At 45.4% G+C, this 18,051-nt stretch overlaps 1 protein-coding gene across 1 annotated transcript in view; it reads left to right on the top strand.

Moving 5' to 3' along the window:
* Positions 1–1,110: 1,110 nt before the first annotated feature.
* Positions 1,111–18,051, top strand: part of LRRC8D (leucine rich repeat containing 8 VRAC subunit D) — a 75,798-nt gene continuing 58,857 nt past the window's right edge. The window contains exon 1 of the mRNA XM_082227835.1: positions 1,111–1,316. The gene's annotated coding sequence lies outside the window, so the exon portion shown is untranslated. The remainder of the gene's footprint in view (positions 1,317–18,051) is intronic.

Here is an 18,051-nt window from a genome sequence, read left to right as displayed (position 1 = left end):
GGGGAGGAAGAGGTGCAGTTCAATGGCCAAGCAGGCAGGCTGGCAGCAAATCCGGGTCGTAGCCAATGCCATTCCTGAGGCTCACCCTGTTCTACACGTGCACTGGTTTCTGCAGCCGGACCAATGGGGACGAGTGCTGAAAATTCCCATTGTTCTAGGTGCATTATTGCAACAGGGAATTTCATTAGTGCGAGCCGTTTCTGAGCTCCAGGCGCAGTACTGCGCCTAAGATTTCACATTAAAACTGCAGTGTGGAAGGAAAGGAGGACCTTTTTCTGCCTCCCCACTTCCAGCTAATCTCTGAAGAGTGGAGAAGAGACCCTCTTAAGAATGTTAGGGGGTGGGCAGGGGAAGGACCAGACCCTGTGGAAAACGAACATAATATTTTATCCACCATTCATTCATTTTCAGCACTGTATTCTTGCTATAAAAAAAGCATGCCTAGACATTCTGTGGTTGCACCCATAACCTTAGGGCTGCCATATGTCTGGATTTTTCTGGACATTACTGGGATTTCAATAGTGGAATGGACATGGGGGTGGTGGGGTTTCTGAAAAGTGGCATTTTGTCCTGGATCTTAGGCAAGTCAATTGAAAAATCACTTCTTTTGGCGTTCTCGTAAAGAAAAGACCAACAATTTCGGGGTCTCCCTAAAGAAAAGCTCAACAATTTTGGAGGTCTCCTTAAAGAAAAAGCTCAACAATTTTGGGTTTTCCCTAAAGAAATCTCAATTTTGGGACCTTCCTTTTGAAAAGCTCAATAACTTTCGGGTTGTCCTGGTTTTTACTTTTTGAAATATGGCAACCCTACATAACCTAGGTTTAAAGTGCTATTTAGCGCCTAGCTTTCATATCTCTGTTTCTAGCATTGATTGGAGCGTTCAGGTGCAGGCGCGGCGACGGGACCGGGCTAACCAGCCAGCAGGCACGTGGCGAGCTCCCCTTGCCGGCGGCCCTGTCGCACGCTGCGCCTGCACCTGAACCTGAACCCGGGCGCGCGCCGGGGTAGTGGGGGTGGGGGAAGAGAGGAAAGGCGTCTCCCGGAATCACATGGGCTTCGCCGCCGGTGCCATTGGCTGCGGCCAATGCGCTGAAGGCGCTTGCAAGGGGGCAGAGAGACCGGGACCGGCGAAGGGGCGGCCGCGCGTCTTCCTCTTTTTCTTCTTCTTCTCCTCGCCAAGGCCGAAGACGCGCTCCTGGAGTTGCGTGGGGGGGTTGCAGCCCGAGCCGGGGGTCGCCGCGGCAGCTCGGCTTCCTGCCGCCTTTGCTTCTCCCCCTCTCCCCATGGCTCCGCCGGCGGAGTGACCCACTTTTGAGGTGCGTAAAAGCGCGGCGCGTCTGGACATTCCTTGGCGCGCGGCGCCCGGGGGGATCCCCGGCGAAACCGCACCGCCGGCGGTGCCGAGGGTTTTGCGCGCCCCTTTGCAACAGCCCTTGCAAGGCAGCTCGGTGCTGGTATCCCCGAAGGTAGTCTTTGGAGGGCCGAGGCCGGAAAAGAAAGGTTGCCCAACTTGGTTACTTGTAGCCTTATCCTCGGTACTTGCTGGCTGTGCTCGCGTAGGTAAGTAAGTAGGCGAAGGACCGCAGCCTTAAAAATAAAGTTCCAGGTTGTGCCAAGTTGAATGACATATTGGGGCAACCGCATCCCACATAATCAGTCGCACGCACATCATTCGAATGGCAATGCCCATCAACTGTGGGGTGCCCCGGCTCACTCAAATGTTTTATTTTTGCGGGGAGGGGGCGAAGAGATCTCGGCGGCCCCTGGGAGTTGGCTCCTGTGTTAAGTCTTGTTGAACCCACTGAGGCGTCACTTCTGAACAGACTGTCATATTGCTGCGCTCTAAAGTGCCTAGTCAGGCGGGAGACCTCATGCTTTTGTCGTTCAGTCTCTGCCTCTGTGCCGCGCGAGGTCTCTGTCTGCAAAAAATGATGCAGCCTCTCTTGTCCTCAGCTGAACTTCCGGCTGCTGCTAGGGCTGCGTGAGACTTCTAGATTGTCACGGCTTATTTCATAGCCTTCCCCTTCTAACAGGCCGAGCTTACGCATGGAGGATGCGAAATAATAAAGAGAAGAGGGTCTCTGGCAACGTGCAGAGTGCACCTTCTCTTCCACAGCATAAAGACGCAGCCAGGTTTCCAGTCTCGGCATTGCACTGTCCTTTGTCCTTCTTGCAAATTAAAGGGGGGAGGGTGGATTTCAAATTGGCCAACCATACTTTATGACTGCTTCATTTGCAAGATCAGAGCAGTTATAACAAAATAAATGCTGTATGTTAAACAGCAGCCTTATACTCCATATCACTGCACCGGATAAAAATTGAACGCAATTCCCCATCCCGTTTTGTTTCAGAAAGTCAAACGTCCCAATTGGGTTTGGAATCCCTCACCCCCTAGTTTAAATGGACAGGTGTAAAGGAAGTGTTTTTTGGCACGCTTATTGGAAGGGGAAATGCAGAGCTGGTGTGAGTGGCCCCACAAGAGTGAGAACTGATGCAGATGCCTCCGAATGATGCATTATGTCTAATGGGCCAAAGAGATCCAAAGTAGATGATGCTGGTTTGTGAGAAATGCTCAGAGCCTTTGCCACTTCACTAGGATATGATGCATCTTGTTACCAGATCTGATGCTTCCAGCTCATGCTGGCATTGTGCAGGGCAATTGGAATGCATCCAGCAGTTTAGCAAGTCCGCTGAAGCTGGGAAGGCTAATATACTCAGATTAAATTCCTTTGTGAAAGTCCTTTGTTCCCTCTCTCTCTGTCTCTCTCCTCCTCCTCCTCCTGCCAATAGTGACTTGCCTCAGGGACATCCATAAATACAGAGAATAGAATCTGCAGCTGAGAGGGAAAAGGGGTAACTAATTTTGCAGCCGATATGAAAGAAATAATAACGATTGACTGGCAGAAAGGAAGGAGGAGGGTTCATTTCTCCCTGGTTCAGTAACTCTGCTGCAAGAGAACAGGAGGCAGGGCAGAGCTATGGAAGAGGGAATGCAAGGTGGTTAAGGGCAGAAAGCCTTTTGCCCTTTCATTAAGAGTTGCTCTATTACTGCATGGTTCCTTCCATCAGTCATTTATGCCCTGGGAAACAATAGGTTGTTCCACATTGCGAAAATAGGCACGTCAAAAGGCTTGGTTCCTGTCCAGTAGCCTGCCCACAATATAGCTGGTTTATAGTGAATAAGTAGTCTGACGCCGAGCTGAAGTCTCAGGCCAAGCTATGCAAGTTCTTTACTGTTTCCCATCTTTTGGGGAGATAAAAGAACTCCATTATCCCTGCTTAGTGTTATACCGGCTAGAAAAGAGAAAGTTGAGGATTTCAGTATGAATTTCTGGCAGGATAAGATGTACCTCTTGGATCTAATTCCACTTTTGGCTAGGCATGTAAGGTTTAGAAATATACTTAATTGCTAGGAGTTACTAGCATGTGATTGACAATCTGCGTTCAATGTGTCTGATGAGGATTTTCCTGGAAATATTAAGGGTGTTTCTTTTTTAAAAATGCCCTAAATTGATTGGGGCCTAATTTAGTGTGCTATTTGACTTGTATTCTCCCCCCCCCCCATAGTATTTGAAATACTTGGCTTTTGAGGGGTAGTTCAGGTGCTGTTTATGTAGTTTAAATTATATATATTTGAAGATTTGCTTGGAAATTATGTTGGAATACTTATTAAGTATTTTGGAATATGACAGCTCAAGAGCATACACGTCCTTACATTGTTTAAAATTGATTTAAAAAAATCAAGGCAATGAAAATTAAAGCACAATTTAGCTGCATGCACAAAACAGCTGTGTGTTTATGTTTGTGCCTGCATCTTTCTAGGAATAGTCGTGGGGGGAAATAATGACACTTTCAGGCTGCCCATTTGGCTGGCATTTGACAGAAAAAACAAAGCAGCAGATGGACTGCTTCTTGCTCCACATCACTGGTGACAATAATTAATGTTGAGGTGCGGCTGGTGGATGTCTAACTATTCCATAGTGCCATTTGTCCACCTTTGAGTGTGAGATCGTTTTTAGGATCTTTTGAAGGCTGTTTGTAAAGGCCTGCAAAAAAAAGAAAAAAAGAAAAAAAAGATGAGAAGTTTGTGGGCAGCAGAAAGTCTGGGGGAAATGGCTGACGCAACACTTCTGTGGTGTTTCTACAGTGCCCCCCCTCCTCATTGCAACACACGTGTAACCTAGAATACATACATTGGGTGAGATCAAATGTCATCTTTGCTTGGGAAGTAGGGGAGTCCGCGTTGTTCCACAAGCTGAATTTTCTGCACAAGTTGAAGTAGTGTCGCAGTAGAAGACAGCATCCGATAGGTTAACATGGTGCAATACTTTCCCCAGCCAAAGCTGTCCGTTGAATTTGGCTGTCGCAAGCGGAATCGCTGTCGCTCTAGCAGCGCTGCCAAAATTGAATCTTATTTCTTGATGTGTGGAGAAATTGTGCGTATAATTTTTATGGATGGAGTGCTCATTCTGTGGGAGCTCTGTTCCCATAGTTATGAAACTTCAAACGGTTATGAAAGCAGATTTTTTGTTTGCTTCTTTGTCTTTCCTTCCCCAAATGGTCAAAAAGAGAAGGAAAGAGGACTTCTAGAGCAAGCGAAGAACAACAGCAAGCATGATTTTAAAAATACCAATAAGGGGTGAAATTGTATGATGGAAATATAAGGCACAAACAGTTCTGGCTCCAGGATTTGGGGGCTCTTGGGCATGGCGCTTTCAATGAAGCCACTTCACCTGGAAGAATCGGAACCTGCAAACACAATTCTCTACGACTCCGTGAAGTTGAAATGATAGTCCTGTTAGGGCAGAGGACCCTGTGAAATGGCCAAACCTCCACCTTCTGGAGTTGGTTGTATGCATATTATGGTGTCTGAAACTCACTCTGAAAATTGTAGTGTAACCATTGTTGTCGTGTAACCATGGTATATTGTGGCTTTGTACAATCTGATGACTTCAGATGTTTTTGACTTCAACTCTCATAATCTCTTGCTGTTGGCCATGCCGACTGCGGAAGATAGGACTTGTCGTCCAAAACATCTGGCTGGCATTAGGTTGGGGAAGGCTGGCCCGCAGGGATATTGCTACCATTTTTAAAAACTTCATATTTAATCATCTAAATGTGATTACATAGCCATGATCTGCGTTGGTAGCAGTTAGCCGCTACTTGGTTTCCCCTCCTTTCCTTTAGCAGGGTGAATGATTGGACTATCTGTAATTTAGCTAGATTAAAACATGACAAGGAACGCCTGTTTGGATCCTTTTCTCCCAAGATCCCCTGAGTTCCCATAATTTTCTCTTTAGCAGCAACTTCAGGTAGTTGTTACCAGAACAATTATGTGATTTGCTGTAATTTCAAGAACTGGTCCCTGAATTAGCTTCTTTTCCTCTTCCCTTATCTAGTCTTGTGCCTGTTAGACTCTGAGCATGTATATAGACCAGACTGTCCAACTTTTCGTACCAAGTGGACCGCAGGAGTTCTTTGACACGGAGCCCGCAGGCTGCACACATGGGGAGGGGGGGGAGTGAACCCCAAATCTGGTACCTCCCTAGCTCTAACACTGCCTTTCCAAAGCCTGCTAAGTAAGGTGCTGGGCTTTGGGAAGGAGCCGTGAGGCTCTGGCCGGGTCCTAGAGCCCTCCCACTTCCTTGCCAAAGCTGGGAAAGGGCTAACTAGGTTTTAGGAAGGAGGCAGGAAGACTCTGGGACACGGGTGGCGCTGTGGGTTAAACCACAGAGCCTAGGACTTGCCGATCAGAAGGTTGGCGGTTCGAATCCCCACGACAGGGTGAGTTCTGTTGCTCTATCCCTGCTCCTGCCAACCTAGCAGTTTGAAATCACGGCAAAGTGCAAGTAGATAAATAGGTACCGCTCCGGCGGGAAGGTAAATGGCGTTTCCGTACGCTGCTCTGGTTCGCCAGAAGCGGCTTAGTCATGCTGGCCACATGACCCGGAAGCTGTACGCCGACTCCCTCGGCCAGTAAAGCGAGATGAGCGCCACAACCCCAGAGTCAGCCACGACTCGACCTAATGGTCAGGGGCCCTTTTACCCTTAGGAAGACTCTGGGACCCTGTCAGAGCCCTCACACCTCCTTCCCAAAGCCCAGCTTTGGGAAGGCAGCCTGAGGGTGAGGGGGGGCATCAAATGTTGCCAAGGGCCACCAAAAAGGGGCCTTGAGGGCCACATGTAGCCCTTGGGCCACGCATTGAACCACCCTGATATAGACTGCCTTATTTCTTTACATTATTGTTCATGTACAGTGCTTGGATAGTTTAGGTGTTTAATGGATAATAATAAAATTGCTTTTCACAAGGGCTTCCTTGGTAATGCTGCCACTCTAGGATGTGTGGGCCACCCAGACAGGGCGTTCTCTGTGGTAGCCCCTAAATTGTGAATCTTCCTCCCAGCAGAAACACTTCTGGCTTCTTCATTCTACATGTTCCATACTATGCTGAAGACTCACTGCTTGACTCAGGCCTTGGACAGGTGGGATTTTATTTTTAATTTTTTTGTGGGATACGTCTCTTGTATTGGTCAATCCGCACTATGCTGCTTTTCCTTGGAATTGCCTGACTTGCTTTTATAATTGCATGCACAACTGCCTTACTTCGTTTATTTCTTTTTAATTGCTAGATTGTAAGGCTGCAACAGCGCCCCGGTACCTCATAGCGAAAGGAGGTAAACATCTTAAAAACAATCAGACCTGCAAGCTCGATATCCTTATTGAATTGGACAGGTTTCCGCCTTTAAAGACCTCCTGCTTCGTAAAACAACACCAACCCTGAGTCGAAGACTTTCGTCATCTCTGGTGAAGTGGCTTGCTTTAAAAGTCACTGTTGCCCTGAAGAGTCTAGAAGTTCTCCTCCCCCTTCCCCACACTTTCTTTGTGGCTCCCCACCCCCCCTTCTCCTTGACGCATCTGCTGTTTGGTCATTTTCCCTTCTCGCTCTGTGGTGGGTTGCAAGAGGAATTTCTCGCAGTTTCAGAATCCTTAGTCATTGCTCACCCTGGCAGCTGCAAAACAACCCTCTTCCTTGTTACTACGCTACTAGCTTGTTCTTGTTGTTAACGTGCTTTACCAACCCCAGAATTGTCTAGCCCTAATCCCCGAAGATTAGACGGGGTCTTGAGGATTTAGGCTGTGCCTGGACTGATGAACAGCCTGGTTTCATTTTGCACAGGTTTTTATTGCAGAGTTTACTTACGCCTTCCATTGTGTTTGTGTGTGTGTGTGTGTGTTTTCTTCCCTTGTTTGGATGATTCCACCCCCCCCCCCCGGACTATGCACTAATGTTTACCAGGATCTGTAGGAGGCAGAGGAGATTTGATCATTTGCCTCTCCCTGTTCAGAAGATCATTTTGACCCTTGAAGCCCTAACTGCATATTCACTTGACTATCTGATCCGTACACAGTTTTAATAATGAATGGCATTTAGATTATTATTGGATATTGGATATTGGGTATGCGCATTGTATTTTATCCCATCCAGGAGCCTCACGAATCAACACTTTAAGAGACACTGACAACTTGGCAGTATAGGGAGACCATGCAGAAACCAATAGAGGCGTCCCATTTGCAAAACAAGCAAACGAACCTTATTGCTCTCCCATATTCACGATCACAAAGCACCTGCACTATGCTGTAGACAAGTTAGTGCTCACGGAATGGGCATAAATATGGCTGCAGTAGCCACAATTCCATTATTTGAGGTTTGCATCCTGACATTTTCATTCCTTGGGAACTGGAGGGTTCTGTCTCCCTCCGAGCTATTTCCAGATGTTCAGAGCAGGGCAGATGAACATCACAGTAGCGCCAAATTGATACTGACAGGCAAGCTGTGCACGGAGATGTAAAGTTTTTACCTGCTTCAGGTGCTCAATGTGAAATTACCTTCCTGATAAGTGTTGGAATCAAGCCTTTTCAGAAGTTTTAAGTGTGTGCTTCAGTGTGGCACCTGATAGCAGGATACCTCATTCTCTCATGACGTTTGGGTGTGTGGGGTGTTAGGGGAGAGATAGTACTTCTGGTGGGGGACACGTCATGTTCCTTCTGGGGTAGTTTGTCCACCTTTGGTCCCCACCCTGCACTCAGATGTCACCTGTGGCTTGTGGGAGAGGCTTCCACTGGCCAGCTAAACCAGGTGAGGGTAGCCAGTGGGTCTGAAACGCTTGGAAAGTTAGGAACTTCCCCTGCATGGAAAACAGGCTCTGGTAGATTGAGCTGACAAGACCAATAGTGAGTCCAGCAGTCAAGAAGGTTGTTTCTGCAATTGCTGTAGGGGGAAGTGAGGGCCAGATGGGGCTGGTCATCCTGGGAAGGTAGCCCATCTAGGACAGACTTCCTCAACTTCGGTCCTCCAGATGTTTTTGGTCTACAACTCCCTTGATCCCTAGCTAGGAGGACCAGTGGTCAGGGATGATGGGAACTGTAGTCTCAAAACATCTGGAGGGCCGAGGTTGAGGAAGCCTGATCTAGGATAAGGAAAACTCTGATCCTAAACTTCTTCTGCCTTGTGGGATATCTTTGGGAGAAGAAAAGGCTAAGGAATAATCCCTACACAAATCCAGAGTGGAGTCTCTAAGATGGTTGGATGGTGCCTTGTACGCCTCCTTCCAGCAACTCCCGCAGCCAAGAAGTTATTTATTAAGTGTGTGGGACAAGTACATAGGTACATAATCTATCCAGTTAAATTTCACATAGCTGCATTGATACATGGGCTTTGCTTCTGTTATAATAGTATATCAGATTCCTTTGAGTTGTGGAAAACATAGGCAATGCCATCTATCCAAATTATAGAATGGATATGTGAACTCAAGAGAATGTCTGTCCAGTAGGGAACCTCCATGGTCTAAATTTTTACAGCTGAGGTTATATATTTGAGAACTAGTTGATTAAATCAAAATAACGAATATGGGGTGAAGAGATAGGCATTCATTCCAAAGTTCAGCAGATGTGGTCTGAACATTTATTTGCTGCATTCTGAGGCGTTCTTTTTCCAGGACAGAAAAAAAAATATATGTTCAGGCTGCTCCCATCAATCTTGGAATGTCTGCCTTGTCTGTCTTCACTCTTAAAAAGTTTTGAAAATAATGCTGGGTGGGTGAACTCATAAATTTTGGGGTTTTTTTATTATTATTTTAGAGTTCAGCAGGGAAATGGAGGAAGTCAAGAATTATATGATGAATGCAGACCTGTCTGAAATTGATATGAAATCTATTTGGTAGTACAGTAAAAACTCCTGGTATACACACACACACACACACACACACACACACACGTTGTTGGGTCCACTGCAGGGGGAGGAAGAAACTGTGGACTCCAGAACCCTGCTGCTGTTCCCACCCACCCCGTGGCTGCTACTTACAGTGCAAAATGCCTGTTAACTGCATTCATTCAGTTAATTAATCACCAAGCCTCATTTAGCCCCAACTTCTGCACAATGTGTTCAGGTGTTTAGAGGAATTAGGGTGCATTAATCTGATATGTTTGCTGTGGAATAGTGTTCTGTGGATAAACAGAGCCACTTAAGTTGTATCTTAGCCGCTTCTCTTCTGATGGCACCACCAAAATGCTCAAGCAGGCAAGTTACATAAATACCTAGAAACACATGAGCTTTCCTGAGCTTTCCTTGTATTGTAAATAGCTGCTGTGGGGTGCAGGTTCCTCCAGTTGGGACTGTGATGGCGGCAAAAGGTTAAAGCTCCCCTTCACTTACCATGCCGGCTGTTGGTTTTGGAAAGAAAGCCAGCCATGCAAGGCCAAACTGTTTGACACTTCTCGTTTGTCCCTTAGCTACCTTACATTTATTTCCTCTTCCCACCAGCTCTGCAGCACAAATAGCAGCCTGGGGTGTGTGTGAGTGGTTATGATTAGCACCAAGGGTTAAATGCTCATTTGCTCAGCACCACTGCTTGGACCATGTTGGCAACTTCCTGCGCTTGCATTTCAGTAATAAACCAAATAATCTTGGAATAGCTCAGTCGGTAGAGCATAAGACCCATGTTGAGTGAAATATTCACGAATTGCAGGGCGTTGAACTAGATGACTCTTGCGGCCCCTTCCAATACATAGAATGATATTCTATGAAACGTTGGGAAATGCAATCTCTGATCTCCATGCCGTGTGTTGTTTGACCCTCCCAGAAGATGCATTGATTACAGAGCTTTATTTTTGGGTTGGGAGTGTCTGCTATAACTGTATTGGAAAACGTCGTCAACAATGTCGAGCTTTTAACTGGGAAGAATCTTCTCGTGTTTTTGGCACAGATTTGTCTTGCAAGTTAAGTTGGCATTCCGGTGCTGCGAGTAAGGCTCATTTCCACATCACTAATTTTAACTGACGTGGCCTCTCTCTCCCTGTCATGCCAAAAGTTGCTTTCATACAAAGGAATCAAAGGTCCTTTTGAAGTGCGGCACCTCTGTGTTCTTTGCAGCGGCATTTTCCAGGTCTTGCAAACTGTCAAAGGGGACGGGCAACCAAACAGCTGGGGAAGTCTGCCAGAGAGGACCTTCATCTTGCAACTGTGCAAAAGCTCTAGGGGTCTGAAAATTTCTTTGAGGAAGTAGGTTATATCTCTTGGAAGTTCCTGGAGAAGAGTAGGCAAGTTATTTTGCCATTCATCTTTAAAGGAACAGAAAAACCAGTACAAAATAAGTACCGCTGTACCAAGTCTCGCTTTGACAGGATTCAGGAAAGCTGCCTTCTGTTTTAGTATATTAATGAGAATAAGCCTTAGCTTAAGCATTGCCATCTGCAACTCCCTCTTTCTTTACCTGACTCCTGTTTCACAGAAGAGAAGAAAGTTTTGTGAGGAAAGAAGTGTAAGCCTTGCTGGCAGCAAGGAAGATATATAAATTAAAACAGATGTTGATAGTATATTTTTTGAAATGAATATTTGATGCATTGACTCATTTATGCCATGCAGCCCTGTTAGTGACTTAAGAATCTAGGAAGTACGTGTGAGCTATCTATTTAGGACTGAGAAGATCATATCAAAATACCCTGAGCTAGAAGGCTACCAATAGTTTATTTTGGTATATCTGATGAATGGCTGCAAAAAAATTTAATTAATTAATTAATAATTGCATATCATTGTCACAGTTTTGATGGATATAAAACTGCAGCTGGATTTATTATTATTATTATTATTATTATTATTATTATTATTAGTAGTAGTAATAATAATAATAATTTATTATTTATACCCCACCCATCTGCTGGGCTTCCCCAGCCACTCTGGGTGGCTTCCAACAAAATATTAAAATACTATAATACATCAAACATTAAAAGCTTCCATAAACAGGGCTGCCTTCAGATGTCTTCCAAAAGTCTGGTAGTTGTTCTCTTTGACATCTGGTGGGAGGGCGTTCCACAGGGCGGGCGCCACTACCAAGAAGGCCCTCTGCCTGGTTCCCTGAACTTTGTGTCCCTATTCCATAAAACTGGTGCAACTTCTCTTGTTGCAGAGTGGTTTTTGAATTTATAACAATGACGGCCAGAAACTTTATTAGTGAAAACTGCATTTGTTGGTGTTCCAACAAAAGCTATTGAAAAGTATTTTGGGAGCCTCACAATACTTCTGAAGGCAATGGAGTGAATAGAAGGATTTCTGAATGTCCCCTAGTAGATGCTAATCCAGCAACCTCCAGCTACGTTAGTTACTCTACTGTCGTTTAAGACATTGGCTGGGTTGGCATGTTATATTAAACCATAGTTAATGTTCAACAGCGGTTTAATGTTAAAGAGCAGTGTGATGGTTCTGCTCAAAAGTCCCCTCTTTGCTCCTCTCTCACCTTCTGGCTGTGCCAGGAGCAGCAAACAGCAGGCTTGTTGTGCTGTCCGAACCTGGGCTCATGGTTTGTTCCTCTCCAAAACAAACCATGGAGCGCCCAACATTTGCTCTTGGCTTACTGCTCATAGATTGTTGGGGGGGGGGGGAGAAAGCATGAGCTGGGTTGGCAGAACACATCAGGCCAAGGCTTGTGGTGGCTGTTCCCAGCAGGAGAGGAGTGGAGCCGGGAGTTTTGAACAGCCTGCACCAGTCTGCTGCTAGTTCATGTTAACACCGTAGTTAAATGTTAACTGTAGCTTCATGCAGGGTGGAGAACCTTTCACTCCCATCAGTCCCAGCCAGCATGGCCCATGGCCAGGGATGATGGGAGTTGTAGTTCGGCAACATCAGGAGTGCCAGATGTTTTAATGTGACGTTTGACCATGGCAAAGGATTTATGTTTGTGCAGTGTGCCCTCTCCCTCCCTCCCTCCCTCCCTCCCTCCCTCTGTGCGTTTCCTCTTCAAATCTGCTAGAGAAGGTTGGGGGGGACCCCCAGAACAGATTTAAGGAGAGGGAGAACGTCCTGTGGCACAAGCATAAATCCTCCTACTGACAGGACAGTCGCTTAGTGCTCTGTTGGATATAACCTATTTATTTGGAGAGTACAGTGGTACCTCTGGATACAAACGGGATCCGTTCCAGAGCCCTGTTTGCATCCTGAAGTAAACATAAGATGCGGCTGCATGTCTGTGCCTGCGCGGGTCGCGTTTTGCCGCTTCCGCGCATGCACGTGATGTCATTTTGAGCGTCTGCGCATGCGCGAGCGGTGAAACCCGGAAGTAACGCGCTCCGTTACTTCCGGGTCGCCACAGAGCGCAACCCAAAAATACTTAACTTGAAGCTACTTCAATCTGAGGTATGACTGTATATTGTTGTTGGGCCCCTTCTGTCTCAAGAAACAATGGCGTGCACTGGCAGGGGTGAAGCCAAACAGCTGCATTAGCAGTACAGTGGTACCTCAGGTTACAGACGCTTCAGGTTACAGACTCCGCTAACCCAGAAATAGTACCTCGGGTTAAGAACTTTGCTTCAGGATGAGAACAGGAATTGCGCAGCAGCAGCGAGAGGCCCCATTAGCTAAAGTGGTACCTCAGGTTAAGAACAGTTTCAGGTTAAGAACCTGAACGAATTAAGTTCTTAACCCGAGGTACCACTGTACTGAAATGACCTCCCTGGGGCGCAAGCCTGTGCAGTGCGTATGGGCTGCCCAAATGACAAGCCCTGCCCCCTCACCCTTGCTAATATGGTCCAAAAGAAAGCAGAGGAATACGTTTGGCACCAACTTGTCTACAGTTGCCAGAAGGGGGCATACAAGGCACTATCCAACCATCTTAGGGACTCCACTCTGGATTTGTGTAAGGTTTACTCCTTAGCCCTTTCTTCTCCCAAAGATATCCCACAAGGCACTGCAGGTTTAGGATCAGCCCCATCTGCAAAACTTCCTTGTGAATAAACACGCATAACATTGTACTTTAATGTTCTCTCGTGTGACTTCTATATAGTGAGACCACGCAGGTCCTTGAAACATGAAAAATTAAGTGTGAAATGTTGGGGCATTCCAGTTGTCTCAATAACTGGGTTTGTAGATCAGGCCGTAACATTGGTCTTTATCTGCCATTTACCTACCATATCTTTTATTGATAACCATAAAACTCTGTGTGTACATTAAGGAGCTTCTGACATCCTTTGCTTTTGTTCTATTGGTTCAAGCAACGTTAACCTGGATTTCGCTAATTAGAAAAAGAAGAAGAAGCTGCGTTTGAGAGAACGTGATTTGCATAAGCATCGCTTACAAGGTTGACCATGGCCATAATTTCTGAAAAACGTTCTTTTGCTCATGGTTAGCACCTGAGTGTAAACAATTTCACAAGAGCAAATCTATTGAGCTTGTTTTCATTTGACTGTCTGTCTATTCTTGGAATGTCTGAAATGTCCCAACATCTGCCGACAGTAAATTGTGCATGCATGGTTTTCAACATTGGCCTCAGATCACAAACAATAAGTACAATGTAAGAATCCATTATAATATTAAACAAATAAATTGTTCTAAAAACAAGAGAGTAGAAAAGAAGACATCCCTTAACACTATCTGTTAACATGTGGTTTTAGGGTGGAGGATTTTTGCTACAGATTTTACATTGGCTCCTTTTAATCAGGTTGCTTGAATGAACATTTTCGTGGTGTTAATTTGGAGGTTAGTGATTCCCCCACCCCATCCCCAGCTAAAAGCTCACTATGTGGAAACTGTTTTTTGTTGTATACCTGGTAGGGTAGGCATTTTTTCTGGCCTGGTAAGCAATGTTCTAGGCAAAATTACGCCATCTCTTCTTATTGAAAAACATGCTTTCATGCCTATTTAGTATTAAAACACCCGTGTGCCGAGTTACATTTTCTGCATGCATTCCCAATTGGCTTCATAAACATTCACAGGGGATCAAGATTTCATGCTTAATCCAGCAAATATTTAAGCTGCGAAAATGGAAATCTTCATGTGTCCCACCACATTTGTGTTGCACAAACTGATAAGCACATTATTGTTACCTACTTTACGTGGAGATCCCTTACTTTTGGTCAGTGATCTGAAGAACCATCTATCTCTATCTCTAGCTAAATCTCTATCTCTATCTCTAGCTCTCTCTCTCTCTCTGTCATCACTAGTTCAGTCGGTAGAGCATGAGTCTCTTAATCCCAGGCTCGTGGGTTTGAGCCCCACGTTGGGCAAAAGATTCCTGTATTGCAGGGGGTTGGACTAGATGACCCTCATGGTCCCTTCCAGCACTACAATTCTTTTATTATTCTGTGAACTTGTGCCCTGTTTGCCTAATGCATTATTGCCATTATTGCTGTTCTTCCAAAATACTGAAATGCATCATTCACCCAAAGTTAATATCTTTCCAAGGGTAAATTTAAGATCACGCTTAATTCTTCCGTGTACTTTGGAGAGGTTAAAAGTGCTGGATTATGCCCTATGATTTAGCGCTTTCCCTGTATCATTTGACAAATGATCCTATGCCCATGGTTGGCGAAACCAGATTCCCTTCTTGGTTGTGGATAATTCAGGCAGAATTGAAGAAGGAAACCATGAAACGACTCAAAGGAAGGAGGCGTGAAATCACTACTAATGGTTCCCTTGAATTCATGCTAAGACTTGTTTTTAAATTACAGAAGCGGCAGAGAGATATAGTGTAGCATGCCTAGAACTAATTCTGGCTGCTTGTTTTAGCAGCAGACCATTACTTTAAATCAGCGCTGCAGCTGGTTCTCAGTTGGTTAGAGCATTGTGCTGATAATGCCAAGCTCACAGGTCCGATCCCTTTGTGGGACAGCTGCATATCCCTAAGTTGGACTTAGTTGATCCTCAGGGTCTCTTCCAACTCTACAATTCTACGATTCTGTGATAAAAGTGCTGTAGCTGCCGTCACGGTGTGTCTGCCATTGACAGCAAAAGCAGAGGTGACAGTACTCTGTACACACACAAAAAAAGAACTGGTTAAAACGGTGCAGGTCTGACAATGGGGACTTTCCCCCATTTTTAAATTGATTTTTTAAAAAATGACATTTCTGGTTCTGGATGTGTAAAAGCTGTGAAGAACGAGAAAGCAAGAAATAGCTTGGTTGCAGCCTTGGAAACTCCCATTATTCTAGGCGTGTTTTGAGACAGGGAACTTCATTAATGCAAGCAGTTTCTGAGCTCTGGGTGCAGTACAGTGGTACCTCAGTTTAAGAACAGCCCTGTTTATGAACTATTCAGTTTATGAACTCCGCAAAACCGGAAGCAGTGTCCAGGGCTGCTTCAGCAAGGCGGGTGAGGGCGGCGAGCTGATGCCAGGAAGAAGAGTTTGGATTTGATATCCCGCTTTATCACTACCCGAAGGAGTCTCAAAGCTGCTAACATTCTCCTTTCCCTTCCTCCCCCACAACAAACACTCTGTGAGGTGAGTGGGGCTGAGAGACTTAAGAGAAGTGTGACAGGCCCAAGGTCACCCAGCAGCTGCATGTGGAGGAGCGGAGATGCGAACCCGGTTCACCAGATTACGAGTCCACTGCTCTTAACCACTATACCACACTGGCTCTCCACGCCCAGCCTCTGCCCCTTCCCTGGCTCCCGTGCCGCGGGTGGCTGAAAAAGAGCAGCCTGCCATGTAATTATGCACACGCTTACTTTGCAAAATTTATTGCATTGGGATGTTGCGGCGGCCCTTTGCGTTGATGGCTTCTAAATGAAATTCTTAGAGGATAAGTCTAGTGGCAGCTACTAGCCACGAGAAGTGAACAGAGCCTCCTTTTTCCAGAGGCAGCGTTTTTCTGAATGCCACTTGCTGGAGGCAAATACCACAGGATGGCTGCTCCCTCAAACGACTCTGACCTTTCTTCCTCGCTGGCTCTTAAATGGGACTGCTGCTTCCTTCAAATCCCTCCTCCAATTTTAACCTTTTGTATAAAGCCTTTGGCACAGCTCCCCAGTTCCCAAGCTGTGCTGCATTTTTTATGCCTGTGAACAAGCCCATATAACTGTGAAACAACTGCACATCCTTTCCCTTTTACCCTTGCCTCCTTTCCCCTCGGTTTCTCCTGCGTTGGCTTTTAGATTGCAAACTGCCCTATTCTGCTCCTTAAATTGATGGTGGCATATTAATCTTTGGTCGCGCTCTCTCTGCTTGCAGACTTCCCAGCTGGTGTGGCTGGTCTCTGCTGGGTCTTTAGTCCGATCCAGCAATGCAGTTATGTGTGGTTCTGTGGGCGATATTAGACTTGTCCCATTACAACCTATATTTTTGATACGGTGTGTACTACTCCCATTTTTCAGTTTAGAAGATGCATACAGTGGTTCTCAAACTTAATCCGTTCCGGAAGTCCGTTCCAAAACCAAAGCGTTCCAAAACCAAGGCACATTTTCCTATAGAAAGTATCCGTTCCAGACTTTTAAAAACAACTCCTAAAGCAGCAATTTAACATGGATTTTACTATCTAATGAGACCCTTGATCCATAAAATGAAAACAATAATCAATGTACTGTACTATAAAATAAATAAGACAGTATTGTATATGATAAAAATTAAAATTAAAAAAAAATTTCTTCCCTGCACTGATGATAGTCATTGTTTGGATGAGGGGCTTTTATCTATTTCCGCAGTCACACAATCAATCAATCAATCAGTAGCTGAGCTGGGTTCCACACAGTCACAAAAACAAATTAACCGAAAAAGCCTCAAAAACAAAAGCGTCAAACTTAATCCGTTCTGGAAGTCCGTTTGACTTTCAAAATGTTCGAAAACCAAGGCGCAGCTCCTGATTGGTGCAGGTGCCCCGGAAACAATAGCCGACAGCTGCATTGGACGTTTGGCTTCTGAAAAATGTTCGAAAACTGTAATACTTACTTCTGGGTTTTAAGACGTTTGAGAACCAAAGAGTTTGAGTACCAAGGTGTTTGAGAACCAAGGTACCACAGTATAGCAAAATACTGGTGTACGGCGATGGCACAGCTGACTCCCTAACCTAGTCATTTTGTGTTTTCTTCTGAGTCAGGTGATTTACCCACGTCAAAAGCAACCACCGCCCTCCCTCAAAAATACCTTTCTGTTTTAATTTTGTACATATCTCATGGGGGGGGGGAGAAGCTTTCTATGGCCTGAGGCACACACAGTGTGGCTGCCACATGGAGCCTCTTTTTAATTGCTATGCACAACGGCGGTCTCCACACAGGGGACTAGTCAGGTTCAGCAACCCACTAGACACATCAGATTATTTTATTTTCCTACATGTATTTCTCATCATGGCATTGTCCCATTTTATCCACTGCCCCCACCCCAAAATAAATTGGTGGTATGCAGAAACCCACAAGAGCTCCACAATAGGCCGCGGCTTGTGAACTGCCTCTCCACCCGCAGAACCCACAAACAATTGAGATGCTTTTAAAAAGCAAACTCTCCGCGGTGTTTATGTAATGCATCGGCCTTCCGCCCCACAACACAAGGTGTTTTTGTTTCAAAACCAGTTGAGTGTGGAACGAGATTTACTATTGATTGTTTATCTAGTGGGATGTCCTTAAATAAACGGTTCTGAATAGCGAAAGACTCGATTTCCACTTTGCATTTAAGTTCTTGGCACACGAGAAGAACGAGGAAGGAAACTCCCTTTTTAGTAGTTGCTCAGATTACACCTGGAGATACATAGGGATCAGATTTCCTTAATATACCTTTTCGAAACTGCCTTCTACTTTC

Source organism: Podarcis vaucheri (assembly GCF_965113315.1).
Source record: "Podarcis vaucheri genome assembly, chromosome: 6".
NCBI lineage: Eukaryota > Metazoa > Chordata > Lepidosauria > Squamata > Lacertidae > Podarcis > Podarcis vaucheri.
Note: the sequence above shows the minus strand (reverse complement) of the source record. Positions and strands in the feature narration are given on the sequence as shown.